General features: G+C 39.7%; 1 long non-coding RNA gene across 1 annotated transcript in view; it reads left to right on the top strand.

Annotated features, from left to right (window-relative positions):
- The window catches only part of LOC143781514 (uncharacterized), a 70652-nt gene extending 51680 nt beyond the window's left edge, over positions 1–18972 (top strand). The window contains exons 2-3 of the long non-coding RNA XR_013216746.1: positions 8920–8993; positions 18723–18972. This is a non-coding gene — a long non-coding RNA (uncharacterized LOC143781514). The remainder of the gene's footprint in view (positions 1–8919; positions 8994–18722) is intronic.
- The last annotated feature ends 6240 nt before the right edge of the window (positions 18973–25212 follow it).

Here is a 25212-nt window from a genome sequence, read left to right as displayed (position 1 = left end):
GCGCTCATAGCAAGTGAGCATTTCTGCTACACACAGGCGATCTGATCATCGCCTCTGTAGCAGAGGCGATCGGATTAACGCAGCTTCTAGTCTCCAATGGAGACTATTGAAGCAAGTGAAAAGTGAAAAAAAAATGTTTTTAAAAAGATTTAAAAAATTGAAACAATATAATAGTTTAAATCACCCCCCATTTGCCTCATTTAAAATAAAATAATTTAAAAAATACATATATTTGGTATCACCGAATTCAGAATCACCCGATCTATCAAGATATAAAAATAATTAATCCAATCGCTAAAACGGCGTAGCGAAAAAAAAAGTAAAAACACCAGAATTACATTTTTTTGTCACTGCAACATTGCATTAAAATGCTATAAATGGCGAACAAAAGATTATATCTACACCAATATGGCATTATTAAAAATGTCAGCTCGACACGCAAAAAATTGGCCCTCACCCAGCCCCAGATCACAAAAAATGGAGATGCTACGAGTTTCGGAAAATGACGGAATTTTTTTTTAACAAACTTTGGATTATTCTTTCACCACTTAAATAAAAAATGGACCTAGACATGTTTTGTATCTATGAACTTGTAATGAAGTGGCGAATCATAATGGCAGGTAATTTCTAGTATTTGGTGAATATGGTAAAATAAATCCCCAAAACATTTGTGGAATTTCACTTTTTTTTGCAATTTCATAGCACTTGGATAAAACAAGCTTTAACATGGCCATATTGACGGAAAAATTAAAAAGTTATGAAAAATGGGAGTGAAAAACAAAAATGCAAAAAATGAAAATGGGCTGCGTTGTGAAGGCGTTAACATATAGCCCGATAAAGGGTTCTTACTAACTTGGTAAGTTATGAATTGCCTAGTCCTATTCTCACTGTGACCAATTTTCATTTTTATGCTTTTTATTCTTCATTTTTAGTCCAACAGTAGTAACTACCATAGCTGTATGAGGGATTGCTAGTTACAAGTAGTAATTTAGAATGACATCATTAATATTAACATACAATGTACTGGAAAACTTTAAAAAAAAATGCAATTGAACCATTGTTTTTTAGGTTTTGTTTTAAATTTTAAAGAGCTAACCATCACCTTGTAAATAGGGTATGGACTTTACTTGCTCTTATACATTTATTATTGTGTATTGAATTCTATTTGATACCATAACCAGAATTTTGCCTTCCTTCTGACCTACCACCTAATCTACTTCTTTGAGCAATTTACCTATTAATTGTACATAAGCATATTGATCGGTGAAGGTTCAAGTTCTTGACATATTTCCTGAAATCTGCAGTTTCATGTGAATTTGAGCATTTTGAGATTCAATTTGCAGTTCGCGAAAATAAACATGCCCATCACCATTTTCCACACTGCTAAAGCATCTTGGAGCTGGTGAAAGTAATTTTACATTGACGTGTGGGATTCCTCATAATCCTCTACAGTTATGACATCTAGAGGATTATTATTGTTGTGAATTCTGCTCTTGGGTTCCTCCCGGTGGTTGCTGGTGGTAATGCAGTTGTCCATGGGTTGCAATCCTGGGCAGGTGTTCCTGCTGATTGCAGCTCTGACTGGGGTATTTAGGTGTGCAGGATTCATTAGCCCTTGCCAGTTGTCCATTGTTCTTGGAGGTTATTCATCTCTGTCTGGTTCCTCCTGCCCTGCAGCCAAATCAGCCAAGATAAGTGTCTGGTTTTGTTTCTGCTGCACACATGCGGTGTGCTTTACATTTCAGTGCTATTCATTGTTTTTTCTTGTCCAGCTTAGACTGTGTTTGGATATTTTCAGTCCAGTTGGATTCTCAGGAGATGCAGAGATACATTCCATGACTTTAGTTAGATTGTGGAATTTTTGTATTATCTGCTGTGGATATTTTTAGGATTTTAATACTGACCGCTTAGAATTCTGTCCTATCCTTTCCTATTTAGCTAGCATGGCCTCTTTTGCTAAATCGTGATTTCTGCCTGCGTTTGTCTTTCCTCTTATACTCACAGTCAATATTTGTGGGGGGCTGCCTATCCTTTGGGGTTCTGCTCTGAGGCAAGATAGAATTCCCATTTCCATCTATAGGGGTATTTAGTCCTCCGGCTGTGTCGAGGTGTCTAGGATGTGTTAGGTACACCCCACGGCTACTTCTAGTTGCGGTGTCAGTTTAGGGTTTGCGGACAGTACAGGTTCCACCTTCTCCTGAGAAAGTCTCAAGCGGCTCCAAGGTCACCGGATCATAACAGTACAACTGGCCAACAATGAGTTAAATGCATCTCAGAAGAAGGGAAGAAAGGTGTTGAGCCATTTTTTTTCTGTAGTCTGCTTGGTCTCTTCTTCCCTCTATTTTTCTGGGTGGCTGAGGAGTCTTGTGCTAGCATGGATGTTCAGGGATTGGCTTCTCGTGTGGACCAGCTTGCTGCTAGGGTACAGGATATTTCTGATTATATTGTTCAGACTCCAGTTTTGGAGCCTAGGATTCCTACTCCTGATTTGTTTTTTGGGGATAGATCCAAGTTTTTGAGTTTTAAAAACAACTGTAAACTGTTTTTTGCTCTGAAACCTCGATCCTCTGGTGATTCCATTCAGCAGGTTAAAATTGTCATCTCCCTGCTGCGTGGCGATCCTCAGGATTGGGCATTTTCCCTGGAATCTGGGAATCCAGCCTTGCTTAATGTAGACGCCTTTTTTCAGGCTTTAGGATTATTATATGATGAACCAAATTCAGTTGATCAAGCTGAGAAGACCTTGTTGGCCCTGGTTCAGGGTCAAGAAGCAGCAAAGTTGTATTGTCAGAAATTTAGAAAATGGTCTGTGTTGACTAAATGGAATGATGATGCTTTGGTGGCAATTTTCAGAAAGGGTCTTTCTGAAGCCGTCAAAGATGTTATGGTGGGGTTTCCCTCGCCTTTCGGTCTGAATGATTCTATGTCTCTGGCCATTCAGATTGATCGGCGCTTGTGGGAGCGCAGAACTGTGTGCGCTGTGGCGTTGTCCTCAGAGCAGATGCCTGAGCCAATGCAGTGTAATAGGATTCTGTCTAGAATGGAACAACATGGATTCAGACATCAGAATAGGTTGTGTTTTTATTGTGGCGATGCTTCTCATGTCATTTCAGTCTGCCCTAAGCGTACAAAGAGGATCGCTACTTCATTTACCATCAGTACTGTACAACCTAAATTTCTGTTATCTGTGTCCTTGATATGCTCATTATCATCATTTTCTGTCATGGCGTTTGTGGATTCAGGCGCCGCTTTGAACTTAATGGACTTTGAGTTTGCCAGGCGTTGTGGATTTCCCTTGCAGTCTTTGCAGAACCCTATTCCTTTAAGGGGCATTGATGCTACACCTTTGGCTAAAAATAAGCCCCAGTTCTGGACACAGGTGACCATGTGCATGGCGCCAGCCCATCAGGAAGATTGTCGATTTCTGGTGTTGCATAATTTGCATGATGCTATCATGCTGGGTTTTCGGGGGTTGCAGGTACATAATCCTGTGTTGGATTGGAAGTCTATGTCTGCGACTAGTTGGGGATGTCAGGGGGTTCATAATGATGTTCCTTTGATTTCAATCTCCTCTTCTTCTTCTTCTGAAATTCCAGAGTTTTTGTCTGATTTTCAGGATGTATTCGATGAGCCCAGGTCCAGTTCTCTCCCACCGCATAGGGACTGTGATTGCGCGATTGACTTGATTCCAGGCTGTAAGTTTCCTAAGGGCCGACTTTTCAACCTGTCTGTGCCTGAACATACCGCCATGCGGAGATATGTTAAGGAGTCTTTGGAGAAAGGGCATATTCGACCATCTTCTTCACCATTGGGAGCGGGTTTTTTTTTTGTTGCTAAGAAGGATGGCTCCTTGAGACCCTGTATTGATTATCGCCTGTTGAATAAGATCATGGTCAAGTTTCAATACCCCTTACCTCTGCTTTCTGATTTGTTTGCTAGGATTAAGGGGGCTAGTTGGTTTACGAAGATTGACCTTCGGTAGGGCCTATAATCTTGTTCGCCTACAGCCTGCACTGACCCCCCTGCCTCCTCATCACCACCGAAGCTACCGCCTCACCAACACCGGAGCTCCTGAAAACCCCCAACCTACTGTCTCCTTCCCCTTAATCCTGCAGAATGTAAGCCCACAAGGGCAGGGTCCTCGCCCCTCTGTATCAGTCTGTCATTGTAAGTTTGTTTTCTGTAAGTGATATCTGTAACTTGTATGTAACCCCTTCTCATGTACAGCACCATGGAATCAATGGTGCTTTATAAATAAATAAATAATAATAATAATAATAATAGTATTAAGCAGGGTGATGAATGGAAAACTGCGTTTAATACGCCCGAAGGCCATTTTGAATACCTTGTGATGCCATTTGGGCTCTCTAATGCTCCATCTGTTTTTCAGTCCTTCATGCACAATATCTTCCGGACTTATCTTGATAAATTCATGATTGTATATTTGGATGACATTTTAATTTTTTCCGATGATTGGGAGTCCCATGTGGAACAGGTCAGGATGGTATTTCAGATCCTTCATGATAATGCCTTGTTTGTGAAGGGGTCTAAGTGTCTCTTTGGAGTGCAGAAGGTTTCTTTTTTGGGCTTCATTTTTTCTCCCTCATCTATAGAGATGGATCCGGTTAAGGTTCAGGCCATTCATGATTGGATTCAACCCACATCCATGAAGTGCCTTCAGAAATTTTTGGGCTTTGCTAATTTTTATCGCCGTTTCATTGCTAACTTCTCCAGTGTGGTTAAACCCTTGACCGATTTGACGAAGAAAGGCGCTGATGTGACGAATTGGTCCTCTGCGGCTGTCTCTGCCTTTCAGGAGCGTAAACGCCGATTTACTTCTGCCCCGGTGTTGCGTCAACCGGATGTTTCTCTTCCGTTTCAGGTTGAGGTTGACGCTTCTGAGATTGGGGCAGGGGCCGTTTTGTCTCAGAGGGATCCTGTTGGTTCCTTGATGAAACCGTGTGCATTCTTTTCCCGTAAATTTTCGCCTGCTGAACGCAATTATGATGTCGGCAATCGGGAGTTGCTGGCTATGAAGTTGGCATTTGAGGAGTGGCGACATTGGCTTGAGGGAGCTAAGCACCGTATTGTGGTCTTGACTGATCATAAAAATCTGATTTACCTCGAGTCTACCAAGCGGCTGAATCCTAGAAAGGCTCGATTGTCCTTGCTTTTTCCCGTTTTGATTTTGTGGTCTCCTATCTTCCGGGTTCTAAGAACATTAAGGCTGATGCCCTCTCTAGGAGTTTTTTGCCCGATTCTCCTGAGGTCCTTGAACCGGTCGGCATTCTGAAAGAAGGGGTGGTTCTTTCTGCCATTTCCCCTGATTTACGACGGGTTCTTCAGGAATTTCAGGCTGACAAACCTGACCGCTGTCCAGCGGGGAAATTGTTTGTTCCTGATAGATGGACTAGTAGAGTGATTTCTGAGGTTCATTGTTCTGTGTTGGCTGGCCATCCTGGTATTTTTGGTACCAGAGATTTGGTGGGTAGGTCCTTTTGGTGGCCTTCTTTGTCACGTGATGTGCGTTCTTTTGTGCAGTCCTGTGGGACTTGTGTGCGGGCCAAGCCTTGTTGTTCCCGTGCTAGTGGGTTGCTTTTGCCTTTGCCGGTCCCTGAGAGGCCCTGGACGCATATTTCTATGGATTTTATTTCTGATCTTCTGGTCTCCCAGAAGATGTCTGTCATCTGGGTTGTTTGTGACCGGTTCTCTAAGATTGTCCATTTGGTGCCTTTGCCTAAATTGCCTTCCTCTTCTGATTTGGTTCCATTGTTTTTTCAGCATGTGGTTCGTTTGCATGGTATTCCGGAGAATATTGTGTCCGACAGAGGTTCCCAGTTTGTTTCTCGGTTTTGGCGGGCCTTTTGTGCTAAGCTGGGCACTGATTTGTCTTTTTCTTCCACATTTCATCCTCAGACAAATGGCCAGACTGAGCGAACTAATCAGACTTTAGAAACTTATCTGAGATGCTTTGTGTCTGCTGATCAGGATGATTGGGTGGCTTTCTTGCCATTGGCCGAGTTTGCCCTTAATAATTGGGCTAGTTCGGCTACCTTGGTTTCGCCCTTCTTTTGTAATTTTGGTTTTCATCCTCGTTTTTCTTTGGGGCAGGTTGAGCCTTCTGACTGTCCTGGTGTGGATTCTGTGGTTGACAGGTTGCAGCAGATTTGGGCTCATGTGGTGGACAATTTGGTATTGTCTCAGGAGGAGGCTCAACGTATTGCTAACCGTCGTCGGTGTGTCGGTTCCCGGCTTCAGGTGGGGGATCTGGTTTGGTTGTCTTCCCGTCATGTTCCTATGAAGTTTTCTTCCCCTAAGTTTAAGCCTCGGTTTATTGGTCCTTATAGGATTTCTGAGATTATTAATCCGGTGTCTTTTCGATTGGCCCTTCCGGCCTCTTTTGCTATCCATAATGTCTTCCATAGATCTTTATTACGGAAATATGTGGTGCCCGTCGTTCCTTCTGTTGATCCTCCGGCCCCTGTGTTGGTTGATGGGGAGTTGGAGTATGTGGTTGAAAAAATTTTGGATTCTCGCTTTTCGAGGCGGAGGCTTCAGTACCTTGTCAAATGGAAGGGTTATGGCCAGGAGGATAATTCTTGGGTTTTTGCCTCTGATGTCCATGCTGCTGATTTGGTCCATGCCTTTCATCTGGCTCATCCTGATCGGCCTGGGGGCTCTGGTGAGGGTTCGGTGACCCCTCCTCAAGGGGGGGTACTGTTGTGAATTCTGCTCTTGGGTTCCCCCCGGTGGTTGCTGGTGGTAATGCAGTTGTCCATGGGTTGCAATCCTGGGCAGGTGTTCCTGCTGATTGCAGCTCTGACTGGGGTATTTAGGTGTGCAGGATTCATTAGCCCTTGCCAGTTGTCCATTGTTCTTGGAGGTTATTCATCTCTGTCTGGTTCCTCCTGCCCTGCTGCCAAATCAGCCAAGATAAGTGTCTGGTTTTGTTTCTGATGCACACATGCGGCGTGCTTTACATTTCAGTGCTATTCATTGTTTTTTCTTGTCCAGCTTAGACTGTGTTTGGATATTTTCAGTCCAGTTGGATTCTCAGGAGATGCAGAGATACATTCCATGACTTTAGTTAGATTGTGGAATTTTTGTATTATCTGCTGTGGATATTTTTAGGGTTTAAATACTGACCACTTAGAATTCTGTCCTATCCTTTCCTATTTAGCTAGCATGGCCTCTTTTGCTAAATCGTGATTTCTGCCTGCGTTTGTCTTTCCTCTTATACTCACAGTCAATATTTGTGGGGGGCTGCCTATCCTTTGGGGTTCTGCTCTGAGGCAAGATAGAATTCCCATTTCCATCTATAGGGGTATTTAGTCCTCCGGCTGTGTCGAGGTGTCTAGGATGTGTTAGGTACACCCCACGGCTACTTCTAGTTGCGGTGTTAGTTTAGGGTTTCCGGTCAGTACAGGCTCCACCTTCTCCTGAGAAAGTCTCATGCGGCTCCAAGGTCACCGGATCATAACATATTATGTCTTGTACAATGGTGGTCAATACCTGGGCCATCACAGATCAGTGGTTCCCAGTGAAGCACAGTTTGTACAGCACAGTCAATTTCCATCTCCAGTGTCACTGGGTAAGTATCTTTCCTGTAGAATGTAAGTTCTTATGGTCAAAGAGCTCTTCTCTCTTCTATAGAGTATACTTTTTTTGTCACCGGTGTACTCTCTCTATCTTGTAGAGTGTAAGTTTTTTAGGCCAGTGGGGTCTTCTCTCTCCTGTAGAGTGTAAGCTCTTTTATTCAGCAGGTTTCTCTCCCTTTCTCTCACTTGTAGAGTGTAAGCTGTTATGGTCAGCATGGTTCTCGCCCTTCTATAATGTGTAAGCTCTTATGGTCAGCATGGTACTTCCATGCGTATTTTCTGCTCAATTACAAACTTTCCAGTATTGATATTTTTGTGAATTTATTTCCCTGGAAATCTAATTTTTTGGATAAATTCAGCAAACTTGAATTTCTAAAAATCCAGTCATCTCTACTGTAAATGCACTGATTTTTCAAGTCATAACTCTTGGTTAGCTCTTGTCTAGAAATCTGCATCATCTCTTTGTTTAGTGCTTCATTACAGCTTTCCTAGTGGAGGACCATTTCTCAGTTACTAGCATTGCAGTGTCATCTACAGCACTATTATCGTAACGCTTAAACTATTCTAGGAACTACTTCTTGTAGATCCCCCCTTGGTGGTAACCATATTGACCACATCTCCTAATGAAAGTTAAAGGGTTGATTAACCAATCAATTTGCTCCATTGAGGGTCTGCTATCTCATTTTCCAGTAAATGAATCAAAGCAGTGCAACTCATCACCTCTCCCACCATTGAACCAGCATTTTTCCCAAGAACAAGGTCCTCATTTCTCTTCACCTAAATTGAATAGTTGGCCACGAATATGTGGCTCTATGTATTCATTTGCATTGGCTTTCAAAAATTTGCGGGACCTTTAACATCCTTAATGTTAATTAAATTTCTGATAAAAAACTAAAGCATATTTTCATTAAAAAAACTGGAGTAGAACCAAAAGGAAACTTAGCAGCTGCATACATGTTTACCATTGAATAAGTAGAATTATCACAATTACTGTAAATCAGGTCAATCTGAACATTGCATTGTGAATAACAGGTTGCAGGGGGCATATAGCCGTTAGCTTTTCGATATTACAATAGTTATCACTGTTGAAGTTGCATCAACTGAAGTTATTTCACTTGAGTAGTTTTCAAAGTGACAGCTGTCATTTCCCCAATCATTTCATTATTTTTTACTACATTCAGTAGTATTTCACTTGCAGGGAAGACACTAGTGGCCTTTTATTGCATGCATTTCCCATAGCTCTACTGATGAGATTAATGGATGTTGACTCAGTTCTGAAAGCATGTGGGTGATTTGACAGAGATGTTGTTTTTCTTGACAGTGCATAATGGCTGTAGCACATATAGAAGAATCACTTTTCGAGGCAAGAAAACAGAAATCTCCCTTAACGCTACAGTAAGTTGCCGAATGTCATGGCACATAAGTGCTTAGACAGATGCTTATGTCTACATTAGTTGAATATAGAGTGTTCTTGCTTAACATATTAGATTATATGCAAGAACAGAGTTCATTTACATAATCCAAATAAAAGCACTACAAAACATAAATTATAAGTCTAAGAAAAATACATAGAGACTTAATTACCTAGAGTATTTGTTGTTTTGGGAAACCCGTTGGTTTGATTTTTAGACATTTTGCCACCAAACATGAGCAGTTCAATCAGAGGAGAATCGACCTTTAGCCTCATTTCCTCAAAATCACAGGACCTCCTGAAAATTCCTACAGTTTGACGTTCGATTCCCGAGGATTGCAGAAAAAAATGCTATTTCAAGCACTGCTGAAGAGAGTAATATAATGACATCAGGCTGTATGGGCTTCCCAATAATGCCTTGGTATTTAGCACAAGTGTGGAATATGAAAGCCAATATAAAAGATGGGGTCCAACAAAGCAGCGCCATTTAATTTACCCATTTTAAGAATTTGCAGCATATGGATGGAAGGTCAAAGCACACAGCTCATTCCACATAAGAATAGAGAAAGGCCCAATTGTGGTCTACTACTGCAGTGTTGAAAATGGGAGTGGTAATTTCAGTGTGTGAATAATAATCCCAAGAAGGAAGTGAGATATGCAGGTGCTGGAACTGCATAGTTAGTGTGACTGTAAATTGATTGATCTAAGATATATTACAGGAACAGCACCCTAATAACCAACTTTTTTCATTCTTTACACACTGCAAAAAAAGAAAGGCATTTTAATACCCCTGTTTCTTAATTTTGTAACTAAGCCAAAATCCTGAAATCAAGGCTTGTGTGCCACAAAAAGAGGGCTTCCTGAAATAACCACAACTGTCTATCTCCTGAAGTGTGCATGTTGAAATAAAATAAATGCCTGACTGCTCTCTTGTTGTAACAGTCTAATGTTAAGACTCGTACACAACACCTGAATGCAGCAGCTGGTTGGAAATGTTTGCTGTTGGTGCTTGAACTTTCCTAGCAAAAAACTCAGTAAGTGGTTGGAAACAGTTGGAATTTGACCAGGTGTATGCAAGTCACATATTTACGCTCACCCCTGGAAATCAAACAAGTGTATATAAACATATTTACGGTCACCCCCGGAAACCATTAAGGTGTAAAAAAATGATTGGTCCCGCCATGGAGCATTGAGCACCTGTACTTGGTTTGAACACAGTTATTTTGTGCTGACATAGTCCCTTTAAGCTAAAAAACTGGAGAAAATGTTTTGATGAATTGGGCGCACATTAATTTTCCAAGGCTACTTTCCGGTGATGAGCTTTTGGTGAGTTTATGATGTTGCAAATTTTCTGCACCATTTCTGCACTAATTATGTATCTGTTAAATATGCTTATTTTGCACATTTATTTAATCAGGATTTTTTGCCAGATGCGTTACTCTTAAAGATAAAATGTCATGATATTTTCATAAAAAAATTTAGTGGTTTATTGAATTGTGCACAGAAAAACCACATTGCAGCAAAACATAAAATAGATGAAATAGTAACAAACAGATTGTCCATTTGTTCCTATCAGCATTTGTTCCACATCTTTCCCAAAGTTCTGAATGGTAAAAGCCGTCTGTCTGTGTGAAGTCTGAAGTCATCATGGCTACCAGTTGTTCCTTCCTTCTGTGACTTGTCTGACGTCCATGGAGAATGATGGTGAAGGCAGGACAACCCCCACGTGACAGCCCCCTCCCTCCTAAGAGACGTAATATATATGTCCCACAGACCACTTGTCCTCTCTATATGGTGTTAACTTATACTCTGAGCTATATATACTTAAATAGCTTTTGTAATGTCAGCGAGAGGCAATGTGTTCAGTACAGAATTGAGAATAAGAATAATTAATAATTAATATTTAACAGTAACATAGTTTACTTTTTTGGAAAAGATGCAATGTAGGAAACTCACCAAATACTCAATGTGAAAACTTAACCTAAGTGTCAATAACCTTAGGTTTAATTTACAGGACTTAGATTTTCCACTTCACATTTGCATGCAGAAAAATGCAGTATTTTACAGTTTAAACAAATCGGATGAATTTTATACAAATCTCATATCCACTTGCTCTTCTTCAATCTGCAGAAATTAACCAACATAGTTATTTTCAAATACATAACATTTACTGTAAATGAGATGTGGAAAATCTATGTACACAAAGCGCATAAAGAATCTTTTATGCGTTTATGCATCAGAAATTAAGTAAAATTCATGTAATTTACAAATTACGTTTATTCAAGCTAAGTAACTAAGAAAACAGAAAGTTTCCAAAGCAAACTTTCATTTTAAACTTGACATACCAAAAAAAGTGGAAAAAACACAATAAAAACACAATGAAAAAGCACTAATAGCTTAATAAAACAAATAATGTAAGTAATCTTAGTTAGCTAATTGGTGCAAAAATGTTGTGGAAAATCTGCAGCATCAAAAAGACACCAACTAAGTACTATGGGAGCTTAGCCTTTAAAATATTTTTAAAAGATGTCTTCTTCTGGCACTTTGTTAATGCGCTTTCATGCAAAAACTGCCTGAAACAGTGCTAAAGAAATGCTCCAAAGAATGAACATATACATACCGTATCTATGTAAAAATGACTTGCTGTTCATTTGTTCAAGCTTTTGAGCAGTGTTTAACAGCTTTAAGTTTCCACAAATGCCATGTAGTAAAAGAAAATGACCTAATGGCCTGACCATTCTTTAGACAAAAACTATTCTTTGCAAAAGAAGTCAGTGGGAAGGCTCAAAAGACATCCGGAAGACATACTGGAATATTTTTGAGCATTTATCAGAGATTTTGCTTCAAAAATCACTAGAGGCTTCATCATTGCGGAATGGAGATAAAGAGGTTGTTCAGTACTTTTTCATTGATGACCTATCCAAAGGATAGGTCATCAGTGTCTGATTGTCAAGGGTCCGAAACCCAGCACCCTGTTAATCAGCTGTTACCGGAGCCTGCGCCGACTACTGGCTGGTAATACTCACTTGCGCAGCTGGCAGTCTTCTGATAAAGGCTAGCAGGGTAGTACACTTCCACCTTTTATTGATTTCAATATTAGGCATATGTGTAGTATCAAGGCTTGGACACTAACGGAAGATGGCCAGCTCCACAAATGAGTACTTGCAGCTAGCGGCCAACATTGATAACTGCTGATCGGCTGGATGTCAGATCCCGGCTAATTAGACATTGAGACCTAAAAGTGCTTCTCACAAAATTAGAATATCATCAAAAAGTTATTTTTTTTTCAGTTCTTCAATACAAAAAGTGAAACTCATATAATGTATAGAGTCATTACAAACGGAGTGATCTATTTCAAGTGTTTATTTCTGTTAATGTTATGGCTTACAGCCAGTGGAAACCCAAAAGTCATTATCTCAGTAAATTAGAATTATTAACAAAAACACCTGCAAAGGCTTCTTAAGCGTTTAAAAAAAGGCCCTTAGTTTGTTTCAGTAGGTTCCACAATAATGGGGAAGACTGCTGACTTGACCGATGTCCAGAAGGCATTCAGTGACAATCCAGAAGGAGGGTAAACCACAAAAGGTCATTGCTAAAGAAGCTGGCTGTTCACAGAGTGCTCTATCCAAGCATATTAATGGAAAGTTGAATGGAAGGAAAACATGTGGTAGAAAAAGGTGCACAAGCAACCGGGATAACCACAGCCTTGAAATGATTGTTAAGAAAAGGTCATTCAAACACTTTGGGGAGATTCATAATGAGTGAACTGCTGCTGGAGTCATTGCCTCAAGAGCCACCACACACAGACGTATCCAGGACATAGGCTACAGGTGTCACATTCCTTGTGTCAAGCCACTCAAGACCAATTGAAAATGCCAGAAGCATCTTACCTAGGCCAAGGAGAAAAATAACTGGCTGATGCTCAGTGGTCCAAGGTGTTGTTTCCAGATGAAAGTAAATTTTGCATTTCATTTGGAAATCATGGTCCCAGAATCTGGAGGAAGAGTGGCGAGGCACACAATCCAAGCTGCTTGAGGTCTACTATGAAGTTTCCACAATTAGTTATGGTTTAAGGCTCGATGTCATCTCCTGGTGTAGGTTCTCTGTGTTTTATCAAGACCAAAGTCAGCGCAGCTGTCTACCAGGAAATTTTAGAGCACTTCATGATTCCCTCTGCTGACAAGGTTTTTAGAGATGGAAACTTGATTCTCCGGCAGGACTTGGCACCTGTCCACACTGCCAAAAGTACCAATACCTGGTTTAAAAACAACAGTATCAGTGTGCTTAATTGGCCAGCAAACTCACCTGACCTTAACCTCATAGAGAATCAATAGGGTATTGTCAAGAGGAAGATGAGAGACACCAGACCCAACAATGCAGACGAGCTGAAGGCTGCTTTCAAAGCAACCTGGGCTTCCATAACACCTCAGCAGTGCCACAGGCTGATCGCCTCCATGCCATGCTGCATTGATGCAGTAATTGGTGCAAAAGGAGCCCCGACCAAGTATTGAGTGCATTTACTGAACATCCATTTCAGTAGGCCAACGTTTCAGATTTTAAAATCATTTTTCAAGCTGGTGTTATAAAGTATTCTAATTTACTGAGATAATGACTTTTGGGTTTTCATTGGCTGTAAGCCATAATCATCAACATTGTAGGAAATAAACACTTAAAATAGATGACTCTGTTTGTAATGACTCTATATTATATAATATATTAGCTTAACTTTTATTGTTGAAGGACTGAAAAAAAATAAATTTTGAATGATATTCTAATTTTTGAGAAGCATTTGTACCCTATGGCTAGGTCATTAATGAAAAAGTAGTGGGCAACCTCTTTAAAAAAAATACCCTGGAAAATTCCAGAAAAATAGACACCCAAAAATGCTTGAAAAACAGTATAAAAAAAGCTCTAAAACTAAAGTCTAAAACTTTGAAAAACTTGTGGGAAACTACCATAAACCACTCTGGATATGTGCACTAAGGACATCTTTTTCAGGCAGATTCTGCATATCACCCACTTTAAAAAGCTCTTAATAAATGTTAAAAATAGGAAGCATATGCCCAGCAAATCAGACACTATTTAATATATTAAATTTAAAAAAAAAAGATGCTGACAGCAAAGCCACTGCAAAACCAACAAAAACGGATGGCAAAAAAAACGCTTCCAGAAAAACAAATGCATTGTGCACATCACGTAAAAGAAGCTGCTTCAGATGTACAAAACACCAGAGTAAAAGAAAGATTCCTGAAGCACCTTCAGTTAAAAAAAACCTGTTGTTTCTGTTTTCAAAAATGATGTCGTGTTTTCAGGTCAAAATTATATTTTTAACCCCTTTACCTCCGAGGGTGGTTTGCATGCTAATGACCAAGCCAATTTTTACAATTCTGACCATTGTCCCTTTATGAGGTAATAACTCAGGAACGCTTTAACGGATCTTGGCGATTGTGAGAATGTTTTTTCATGACAAATTGTACTTCATATTAGTGGTAAATTTTGAATTTTTATGCCCTTAAAACAGAGAAATATGCAATAGAAAATAGTTAATAACTACAAACATGTCCAAAAGCATATTAGTAATACATAGGGACCTTCACTACTAGAGTGAATCCCAAGTGCATTTAGACAGGGGGTGTGTCAAAATGTAACAACCTAAAAAATGGATAACAAGTATCCACACACACCACTCACCAAAGATATATATATATATATATATATATATATATATATATATATATATATAGTATTAAAGTTTATTATGTTGCGAAAAATCTGGACAATACACACATTGAATAAAATCTCATACATTTACAGTTGACATGATACTTTGCATCAGCACAATTTTTTATCCAAAATTTTTTTTGTTAGGAAGTTATAAGGGTTAAAATTTAAACAGCGATTTCTCATTTTTACAACATTATTTTTTTTAGTGGACCACTTCACATTTGAAGTCACTTTTGAGGGGTCTATTTGATAGAAAATACCCAAAAGTGACACCATTCTAATAACTGCACCCATCAATGTGCTCAAAATCAAATTCAAGAAGATTATTAACCCTTCAGGTGTTTCACAGAAATGGTTTTAATGTTTTTTAAAAAAATGAATATTTCACTTTTTTTCACAAACAATTTAATTCAAACCAATATTTTTTATTTTACCAAGGGTAACAGGAGAAATTAGACAACAAGAGTTGTTGTGCAATTTATCCTGAGTACGCTAATACCCAATATGTGCAGATAAACTACTGTTTGGGCGCATGGCAGAGCTCGGAGGTGAAGGAGCTCCGTTTGACTTTTCAATGCAAAGTTGGCTGGAATTGAGATCGGACGCCATGTCGTGTTTGGAGAGTTCCTGATGTGCCTAAACAGTGGAAACCTTCCACAAGTGACACCATTTTGGAAACTAGACCCGCTAAGGAACCTAGCTAGATATGTTGTGAGCACTTTGAATCCCCAAGTGCTTTTCAGAAGTTTATAATGTAGAGCTGTAAAAATAAAAAATCATATTTTTTCACATAAATTATTTTTTGCCCCCAACTTTTTATTTTCCCAAGGGTAACAGGAGAAATTGGACCCAAATGTTGTTTTTCAATTTGTTCTGAGTATGCGGATGCCCCATATGTAGGGATAAACCACTGTTTGGGTGCATGGCAGAGCTCAGAAGGGAAGGAGCGCCAGATTTTACAGTTATGGGTTGCAGGTCCCATCACCCACTGGGAGAGCCCATTAGGTGCCAAAACAGCAGAACCCCATAAGTGACCCCAACTACACCTCTCAATGAATTCATCTAGGGGTGCAGTGATTATATTGACACCATGGGTGTGTCAGAGAATTCTATACCATTGGGTAGTGAGGACAAAAAAACTACATTTTTACCACCAACATTTTGTTTTAGCGAAAGATTTTACATTTTCACACAAGAAGTGGGTAAAAATGGCAACAAAATTTGTTCCACAATTTCTACTGAATGTGGCAATACCCCATATGTGGCTGTACAGTGCTACTTAGCCATGCGGAGAGACTCGGGAGGAACGGAGCGCTATTTGCCTATTTAATTGAATGGGTCTGTGCACATGTCAGTGTGTTCCCACGGACCGTGTGCCATGGGCAAAACACGCTGTCTTGTCCATTTTTTATGTCAGCATAGGCCATATAATGTCCCGCACACTTGCATACACATAACACACATGGATGTCATCCATGTGACACGCATCGGCGCCAAGGAAGAAGTGTTACAGTAAGCTCTGTTCCCCGGCGCCGGGTGCTGAACATGGCTCTCCTCATTCTTCCCTGCTCTGCTGACGATCAGTGCTGGCAGGGGAGAATGATGAGAGTTGCATTTAAGTAATAAAAGAGACAACAGGTGGTGGCTGATGGGTTTATTACTCCCATCAGCCTACCCCTGCTTCTGCTAACAACAGTGACAGCAGGAGCGGCGGATCAGAGTATTCATCTGCTACTCATGTGCTCTAAATAAATACAGTAATTTAAAAAAAATGGCGTGGGTTCCCCACTATTTTCATAATCAGCCAGAAAAAACTCACAGCTGGGTGCTGCAACCCTCAGCTGCCAGCTTCAGCAAATTGGATATCAAGAATAGAGGGGTCCCCACGCCATATTTTTTAATTATTTAAATAAATAATTTTAAAAAAACGGTGGGTGATCCCTCATCTTGACAACCAGCCTTGCTAAAGCTCACAGCTGGGGGCTGGTATTCTCAGGCTAGTAAGGGACCTTGGATATTGACCCCCCAGCCTAAAAATAGCTGCTCACAGCAGCCCAGAAAGGGCACATCTGTTAGATGCACCAATTCTGGTGCTTTTCCCAGCTCTTCTCACTTGCCCAGAAGCAGTGGCAAATAAGGTAATAGTTGTGGGGTTGATGTCACCGGTGACATCAAGCCCACAGCTTAGTAATGGAGAAGCGTCTATTACCGACAGAGCAGGGGAGAATGATGAGAGCCGTGTTCAGCACCCAGCGCTGGGGAACAGCGCTTACTGTAAAGCTTCTTCCCTGGTGCCCATCCGTGTGGTACTGATGCGGCACACACATGCCACACTTTTGCTGCAAGTATTACACACACGGACACTGACATTTCCGATACCAGAAATATCAGGACGTGTGAAAGAGACCTTATAGCGGGTTTTTATGTTTGGCTGCTGTCACACACTAAAAGACGGTTTTTATTGCAAAAATAGTTTTTGCATTGCCATATATTGAGAGCTATAATTTTTTCATATTTTGGCTGACAGAGTCATTTGAGGTCTCGTTTTTTGCAGGACGAGTTGACATTTTTATTGGTATCTTTTTTGGGCACATGACATATTTTGATCGCTTTCTATTCCAATTTTTGGGAAGCAGGATGAACAAAAACCAGCAATTCATGAATTTCTTTTTTGGGGGGCACTTATACCATTCCATGTGTGGTAAAATTGATAAGGCAGTTTTATTCTTCTGGTTAGTACGATTACAGCGATACCTCATTTATATTGTTTTATGTTTTGGCACTTTTATACAATAAAAACTATTTTATATAAAAAATAATTATTTTTGCATCTCTTTATTCTAAGAGCTATAACCTTTTTTATTTTTCTGCTGATGGAGCTGTGCGGGGGCTTGTTTTTTGTGGAACAAGATGATGTTTTCAGGGGTACCATGATAATTTATATCTGTCTTTTTGATCACGTGTTACTCCACTTTTTGTTCAGTGGTATGATGATAAAGCAATGTTTTTTGCGTTTTTTTTATGGTGTTCACTAAAAGGGTTAACTAGTGGGACATTTTTATAAGTTGGGTCAATACAGATGCGGCAATACCAAATATCTAAATATTTTATATCTAAATATTGTTTAGATTTTTTTCATTCAAATATTTATTTAGTGATAGAATAAATATTGACTTTTGTACTATTATGTTTTATTATTTTTTTCAATATTTTTACAATTATTTATTTTTTGTATTCATTCTATGTTTTACCTTTTGTCCCACTATGGGACAATGATTTTTTACTGGCTGATCGCCTCTATAGCATGCAGATGAAGCAGCATCTGCATGCTACAGAAGCTGTCAGCACTGCATGTAATTTACATTGACCAGTGAGACTTCCTGATCATCACTGTGCATGACAGGAAGTCTCTCAGCTCTGAAGACCCAGATGTCATCATGACGACATCGGGTCTCCATGGCACGCCGCGGGGTCTCTGATCCAAAAGCAAAGTGGATGTCAGCCCATGTGAAGGCTCCGGAATACTACGATCGTGTTTGCAGCATTTTGGGGGTTGAAGTGTTGGAAGCTGTCTGTGACTGCTCCTGGCACCTAGTGCCGGGTGTCATCTGTGAGAATCAGCTGACACCCAGCTGCGCACCCCCCATGTGAACGGCAGATCGCGATGACATACTATTCTGTCCATGGGAAGTAAGTCCCAGCTCACATGGATGGAATAGTATGTCTGATGGCAGAAAGGGATTAATTTGGGGTATATTTACTCACATTAGCACAAACAAAAGAAGACAAAAAGTTTGAGCTTCTTAAGTGGAACAGAAGTTCTGGAAATACTGCTCAATTTAATAGAGTCAGAATCCCATTTCCATGAAATAATATATTATTTTTCTCAAGAATGATGATAGTGTTTCACTTCATAATCGAATGATATATTATTCAATGTTACATGCATGGAGAGACAAGATAATGCTGATTTAACTTTGTCCTTATAGCAGACTTTCCATTTTGATTCATCTTCTGTTTCAACACATGGAAACATTCATCATTGCTAACAGTAGTGTCAAGTGGAAAAGGAAATACTGTCATTGTACAGACTTTGCATCATGGATAGAAAAGAAAATAATGCAACTAAAGAAACACAGTGGAAATGAAAACTTGGCACCGGCTTCCATCGAGCAATGCTGAGCTGGGTTTACAAAGTAAACACTCGGCAAAAGCCACATTTGCTTGTCGCGAAATAAACATTTGTTTGACAACGAATGAAATGAAATTATTTGTGTTTATTTAAATGTTTATTTATTTTCTTATCTTAAATATGGAAATGAAAAACACACATTACATGCAATCTGAGTGGCAGTGACATTGATATGTCATTGGCTTAGTTTTTGAAAGCTCAAAATAAAATTAAATTCATTTCTCAGGAATAGATAAACATATTTAACTCCTGTGCAACTGTTATGGAAACATGTATTTTATCATCAGAACTGTCTTCCTTAAAGGGGTTTTCCATTGCAACGATATTGTTGGCATTTGTCTTCAATGTCACATTGGTGGGGGTCCAAAACTCATCACCACCACTGATCAGCTGTGCCTGGCAGTAACCAAAAACAGTGTGACACTTTATACTCTGTTTATATCCACCTGTTTTCTGGAGAATGGCTGCCGTATTTGGAGCATGCGCAGATTGTGATCTCAGCTCTTTGATGAGCTAACATTCTGCGCATGCGCTGCTTCAGGTGACAATTTTTCTGAAGCACACTGCCAGTAGATCAATTTGCAGAGCGAGGACCCCGCTACTGCATGCACCACCAACATTTTCATCAAGCTCACCAATGGGACACCTTCTCCTCCCAGAGCAGGACCCACAGCATCGCCCCTTTCCTACCACTGCCGGCTTCCTGCAACAGTGACCTTGCCCTTTGTGACCCTTCTCCAATGCCTTCCGGTAAACTACTTTCGGACTATAAGATGCACCCAATTTTCCTCCCAAATTTTGGGGGTAAAAATGGATTCTATAGTCTGAAAAATATGGTGTATGACTATTATCTGTTCCCTTCTGTACATGTCCTGCAGATTAGTGGGGTCTGAGTTCTAGAATTTCAATTAGTTGTTCAACATCTAGAAAATATATTAGCCGGTATACTGCTTTTGTGAAAGTTCTCATACAATAACTCAGGGATTCTGCCTGCTGAGGAATGTACTTATAACCATTTGTTGAGCGATTATTCGACATCTCAAAATCCGGATTCCCATCAATCTGCAGTATATAAGAATAGTGATGAGCGAATGTGCTCGGATAACGTCTTACACAAGCATGCTTGGGTGTTATCCGAGTATCTTGGGCATGCTCGTATATTATGCTTGCATCCCCAAGGCTGCATAATTTGCAGCTATTAGACAGTCTGAACACATGTGGGGATTGCCTGTTTGTTAGGGAATCCCCACATATGTTCAGGCTGTCTAACAGCTGCAAATCATGCAGCCACAGGGACTCGGACATAATATACGAGCACGCCCCAAATACTTGGATAACACCCGAGCATGCTCGGATAAGAAGTTATTCGAGCATGTTTGTCCATCACTAATAAGAAAGTGGAAAGATATGATAAGAAAGATAGGTCCCTTTAAAGTGAATCTCTGCAATTCAATACTTGTAAAAAGAATAACATGCTGATTACCATCAGCCACCACTAGTGGGAGCTGAGGAGTTTAAAACCTTTGGGACCCACCAATTTTTCATTTTTTGTGGTTTGGATTTCTCCTCTCCTTCTTCCAAGTGGTCATAACTTTTTTTACTTTTCCATTGATCTAGTTGAGGACTTTTTTGCAGGACTACTTATCGTTTTTAATTATTCATTTTACTATATCATCAACTGAAAAATGGGAAAAAATCCAAATGTTGTCAAGTTGTGAAAAAACTACAATTCTGCTAATGCATCGTTATTTTACATCATTCATTGTGCAACAAAAATAACCTGAAAACATGGTTCTCTAGGTCAGTACAATTATGGCGATATCAAACTTGTGTAGGTTTTTTTTTATAATATATTTTAATAAAGTTCTGAAATTTGTAAAAAAAAGCAAACAAACAAACAAAAGAAAACAAATGTTTGTGTGAATATGTTCTGTAATTTTTAAAATTTTCAATGAAGCTGTTTGAGGCCTTGTTTTTTGCATAAGGAGCTGACACTTTTATTGGTAGCATGTTGGTGCGCATACAGTACGTTGCTCACTTTTGATTGTACTCGATTGAGAAACTGTGGTATCCGAAAATCTGCAAATCTGTTGTTTTTTTATTTGATTTTGCATCCAACATATGTTTTCAATTACATCATTTTTTGATAGAAGAGGTGATGACAATTATATTTATTATTATTTACATTTTTTTAATTTCATAACTGGAAAAAGAAGATTTTTAAACATTTTTTTATTTTATCTTTCAGTCTTTTAGGGGACCTTAACCTGCGATCTCTTATACCATTAACTACAATGCCACGCTATTGAATTATATGGTACAAATGGCAGTCTCTTTTGAAGCTTAGTCTATGGCCAGACTCAGATGAGCATGTGAAAAATTGTTCGATTTTAATCCAGAAAACATAGCTGATTTTCATCCATTTTGTCATCCAGGTGCCATCTATTTTTTCCATTTTTTAAATCTTTGTGCAATCTGTTTTCATACATCTTCATTCAAAAATGTATATGATTAGACACAGTTTCCTTGTTAAATAATGGAAATGCAGCCCTAAAATTTGTATGTTACACAGAAGTTCTGTGTGGGAGCCGATTTTTTTTATCCGAGACTTAGAAGAGTATAGTGCATTTGCAATTTTTTTCACACGGATGCTCAGTTTGTGTGAAACAAAAGTCATCTGAACAGCACTGTTGAATTAAATTAGTCAGTGTACTGTCTGTGTTAAATGATCATGTGAATAAACCCTGTAGCTGAGCTTTAGAGAAGTGCCAAGATGACAGCGAAGACTGGCATGGACTTTCAGCAGGTCCCTGACTCACATGGTAATCATTTGGTTCCCCGAGATAGCGTGGCTGGGAGTCAATGGATGTGGGTTGTGGCGGCCAGCAGCTATCACACTAATTAAATGCCACTGTCAGTGATTGACAGCGGCATATAAATAGTTAAATTGTCAGTAGCTTAAGTTATTGCTATTATAGCAGTTGACAGCTATGTATTACAGCTTCAATCAGCAGTGTATGGAGCAGACACAGCTCCTGAGCCTGCTCCATACAGGCAAAACCTGCCTGATGTAGAGCTGCATCAGGGTGCACAAAGGGGTTAATGCACGTGATTTTTGAATTGATAAATCAGTTTACAGATAACTCCTATATTATCCGTAGTGACAGATGCAGATATCATTATAAAGAGAATGTCCATAAAGAACATTAATCAATTTGTCCACAGGATGACAGGTAAAGGCCTGATCACTGCTGGTCCCAATACTGGAAAATAGGGTTGAGCGAAACGGGTCGTTCATTTTCAAAAGTCGCCGACTTTTGGCTAAGTTGGCGTCTCATGAAACCCGATCCGACCCCTGTGCTTGTCGGCCATGCGGTACGCGACTTTCGCGCCAAAGTCGCGTTTCAATGACGCGAAAAGCGCCATTTCTCAGCCAATGAAGGTGAACGCAGAGTGTGGGCAGCGTGATGACATAGGTCCTGGTCCCCACCATCTTAGAGAAGGGCATTGCAGTGATTGGCTTGCTGTCTGCGGTGTCACAGGGGCTATAAAGGGGCGTTCCCGCCGACCGCCATCTTACTGCTGCTGATCTGAGCTTAGGGAGAGGTTGCTGCCGCTTCGTCAGAAGCAGGGATAGCGTTAGGCAGGGTCCACTAACCACCAAACCGCTTGTGCTGTAGCGATTTCCACTGTCCAACACCACCTTCGGTGTGCAGGGACAGTGGAAGCTAATTTTTTTTTTTTTCTCTCAGCGCTGTAGCTCATTGGGCTGCCCTAGAAGGCTCTGTGATAGCAGTATTGCTGTGTGTACGCCACTGTGGAAACCAACTGCTTTTTTCAAAGCACATATCCTCTTGTTCCTTCCTTTCTGCACAGCTATCTTTTTTGTTTGTCCACACTTTTTATTTAATTTGTGCATCAGTCCACTCCTATTGCTGCCTGCCATACCTGGCTTACATTACTGCAGGGAGATAGTAATTGTAGGACAGTCCCTGTTTTTTTTTTTTTTGTGGAAGATTAAGATTGGCATTTCTGCTACAGTGCCATCCCTGTGTGTGCCATCTCTCACTGAGTGGGCCATAGAAAGCCTATTTATTTTTTTCCTTGATTTGTGTTCTAAAATCTACCTCAACACAAAAACACTACATCAATCAGTGGGAGAAAAATATTGGCCTCAGTCAGGGCTTGTGTGCCACTCCTGTGTGTGCCATCTCTCATTCAGTGGGCCATACAAAGCCTATTTATGTTTTTGTTTTTTTTAATATTATTGGGTTTCTAAAGTCTCCCTGAAAAAAAAAATACATAAAAAAACAGTGGGAGAGTAATATTGCCCTTTCAGCTTGTGTGCCAGTCTTGACTCCTGGGTGTGCCACCTCTCTCTCTCTAATTGTGGGCCATAGAAAGCCTATTTATTTTTTGCTTTTTTTAATATTATTGGGTTTCTAAAGTCTCCCTGAAAAAAAAAAAAAAAACATAAAAAAACAGTGGGAGAGTAATATTGCCCTTTCAGCTTGTGTGCCAGTCTTGACTCCTGGGTGTGCCACCTCTCTCTCTCTAATTGTGGGCCATAGAAAGCCTATTTATTTTTTGCTTTTTTTAATATTATTGGGTTTCTAAAGTCTCCCTGAAAAAAAAAAAAAAACATAAAAAAACAGTGGGAGAGTAATATTGCCCTTTCAGCTTGTGTGCCAGTCTTGACTCCTGGGTGTGCCACCTCTCTCTCTCTAATTGTGGGCCATAGAAAGCCTATTTAGTTTTTTGTTTTTTTTTATATTATTGGGTTTCTAAAGTCTCCGTGAAAAAAAAAAATACATAAAAAAACAGTGGGAGAGTAATATTGCCCTTTCAGCTTGTGTGCCAGTCTTGACTCCTGGGTGTGCCACCTCTCTCTCTCTAATTGTGGGCCATAGAAAGCCTATTTATTTTTTTCCTAGATTTGTGTTCTAAAATCTACCTCAACACAAAAACACTACATCAATCAGTGGGAGAAAAATATTGGCCTCAGTCAGGGCTTGTGTGCCACTCCTGTGTGTGCCATCTCTCATTCAGTGGCCCATACAAAGCCTATTTATTTTTTTGTTTTTTTTAATATTATTGGGTTTCTAAAGTCTCCCTGAAAAAAAAAAAAACATAAAAAAACAGTGGGAGAGTAATATTGCCCTTTCAGCTTGTGTGCCAGTCTTGACTCCTGGGTGTGCCACCTCTCTCTCTCTAATTGTGGGCCATAGAAAGCCTATTTATTTTTTGCTTTTTTTAATATTATTGGGTTTCTAAAGTCTCCCTGAAAAAAAAAAATACATAAAAAAACAGTGGGAGAGTAATATTGCCCTTTCAGCTTGTGTGCCAGTCTTGACTCCTGGGTGTGCCACCTCTCTCTCTCTAATTGTGGGCCATAGAAAGCCTATTTATTTTTTTGTTTTTTTTAATATTATTGGGTTTCTAAAGTCTCCGTGAAAAAAAAAAATACATAAAAAAACAGTGGGAGAGTAATATTGCCCTTTCAGCTTGTGTGCCAGTCTTGACTCCTGGGTGTGCCACCTCTCTCTCTCTAATTGTGGGCCATAGAAAGCCTATTTATTTTTTTGCTTTTTTTAATATTATTTGGTTTCTAAAGTCTCCCTGAAAAAAAAAAATACATAAAAAAACAGTGGGAGAGTAATATTGCCCTTTCAGCTTGTGTGCCAGTCTTGACTCCTGGGTGTGCCACCTCTCTCTCTCTAATTGTGGGCCATAGAAAGCCTATTTATTTTTTTCCTAGATTTGTGTTCTAAAATCTACCTCAACACAAAAACACTACATCAATCAGTGGGAGAAAAATATTGGCCTCAGTCAGGGCTTGTGTGCCACTCCTGTGTGTGCCATCTCTCATTCAGTGGCCCATACAAAGCCTATTTATTTTTTTGTTTTTTTTAATATTATTGGGTTTCTAAAGTCTCCCTGAAAAAAAAAAAAAACATAAAAAAACAGTGGGAGAGTAATATTGCCCTTTCAGCTTGTGTGCCAGTCTTGACTCCTGGGTGTGCCACCTCTCTCTCTAATTGTGGGCCATAGAAAGCCTATTTATTTTTTTTGCTTTTTTTAATATTATTGGGTTTCTAAAGTCTCCCTGAAAAATAAAAAATACATAAAAAAACAGTGGGAGAGTAATATTGCCCTTTCAGCTTGTGTGCCAGTCTTGACTCCTGGGTGTGCCACCTCTCTCTCTCTAATTGTGGGCCATAGAAAGCCTATTTATTTTTTTGCTTTTTTTAATATTATTTGGTTTCTAAGGTCTACCTGAAAAAAAA

This window comes from Ranitomeya variabilis, chromosome 6 (genome assembly GCF_051348905.1).
Source record: "Ranitomeya variabilis isolate aRanVar5 chromosome 6, aRanVar5.hap1, whole genome shotgun sequence".
NCBI classification, from domain to species: Eukaryota; Metazoa; Chordata; class Amphibia; order Anura; family Dendrobatidae; genus Ranitomeya; species Ranitomeya variabilis.
This window is presented reverse-complemented; position numbering and strand designations above follow the sequence as displayed.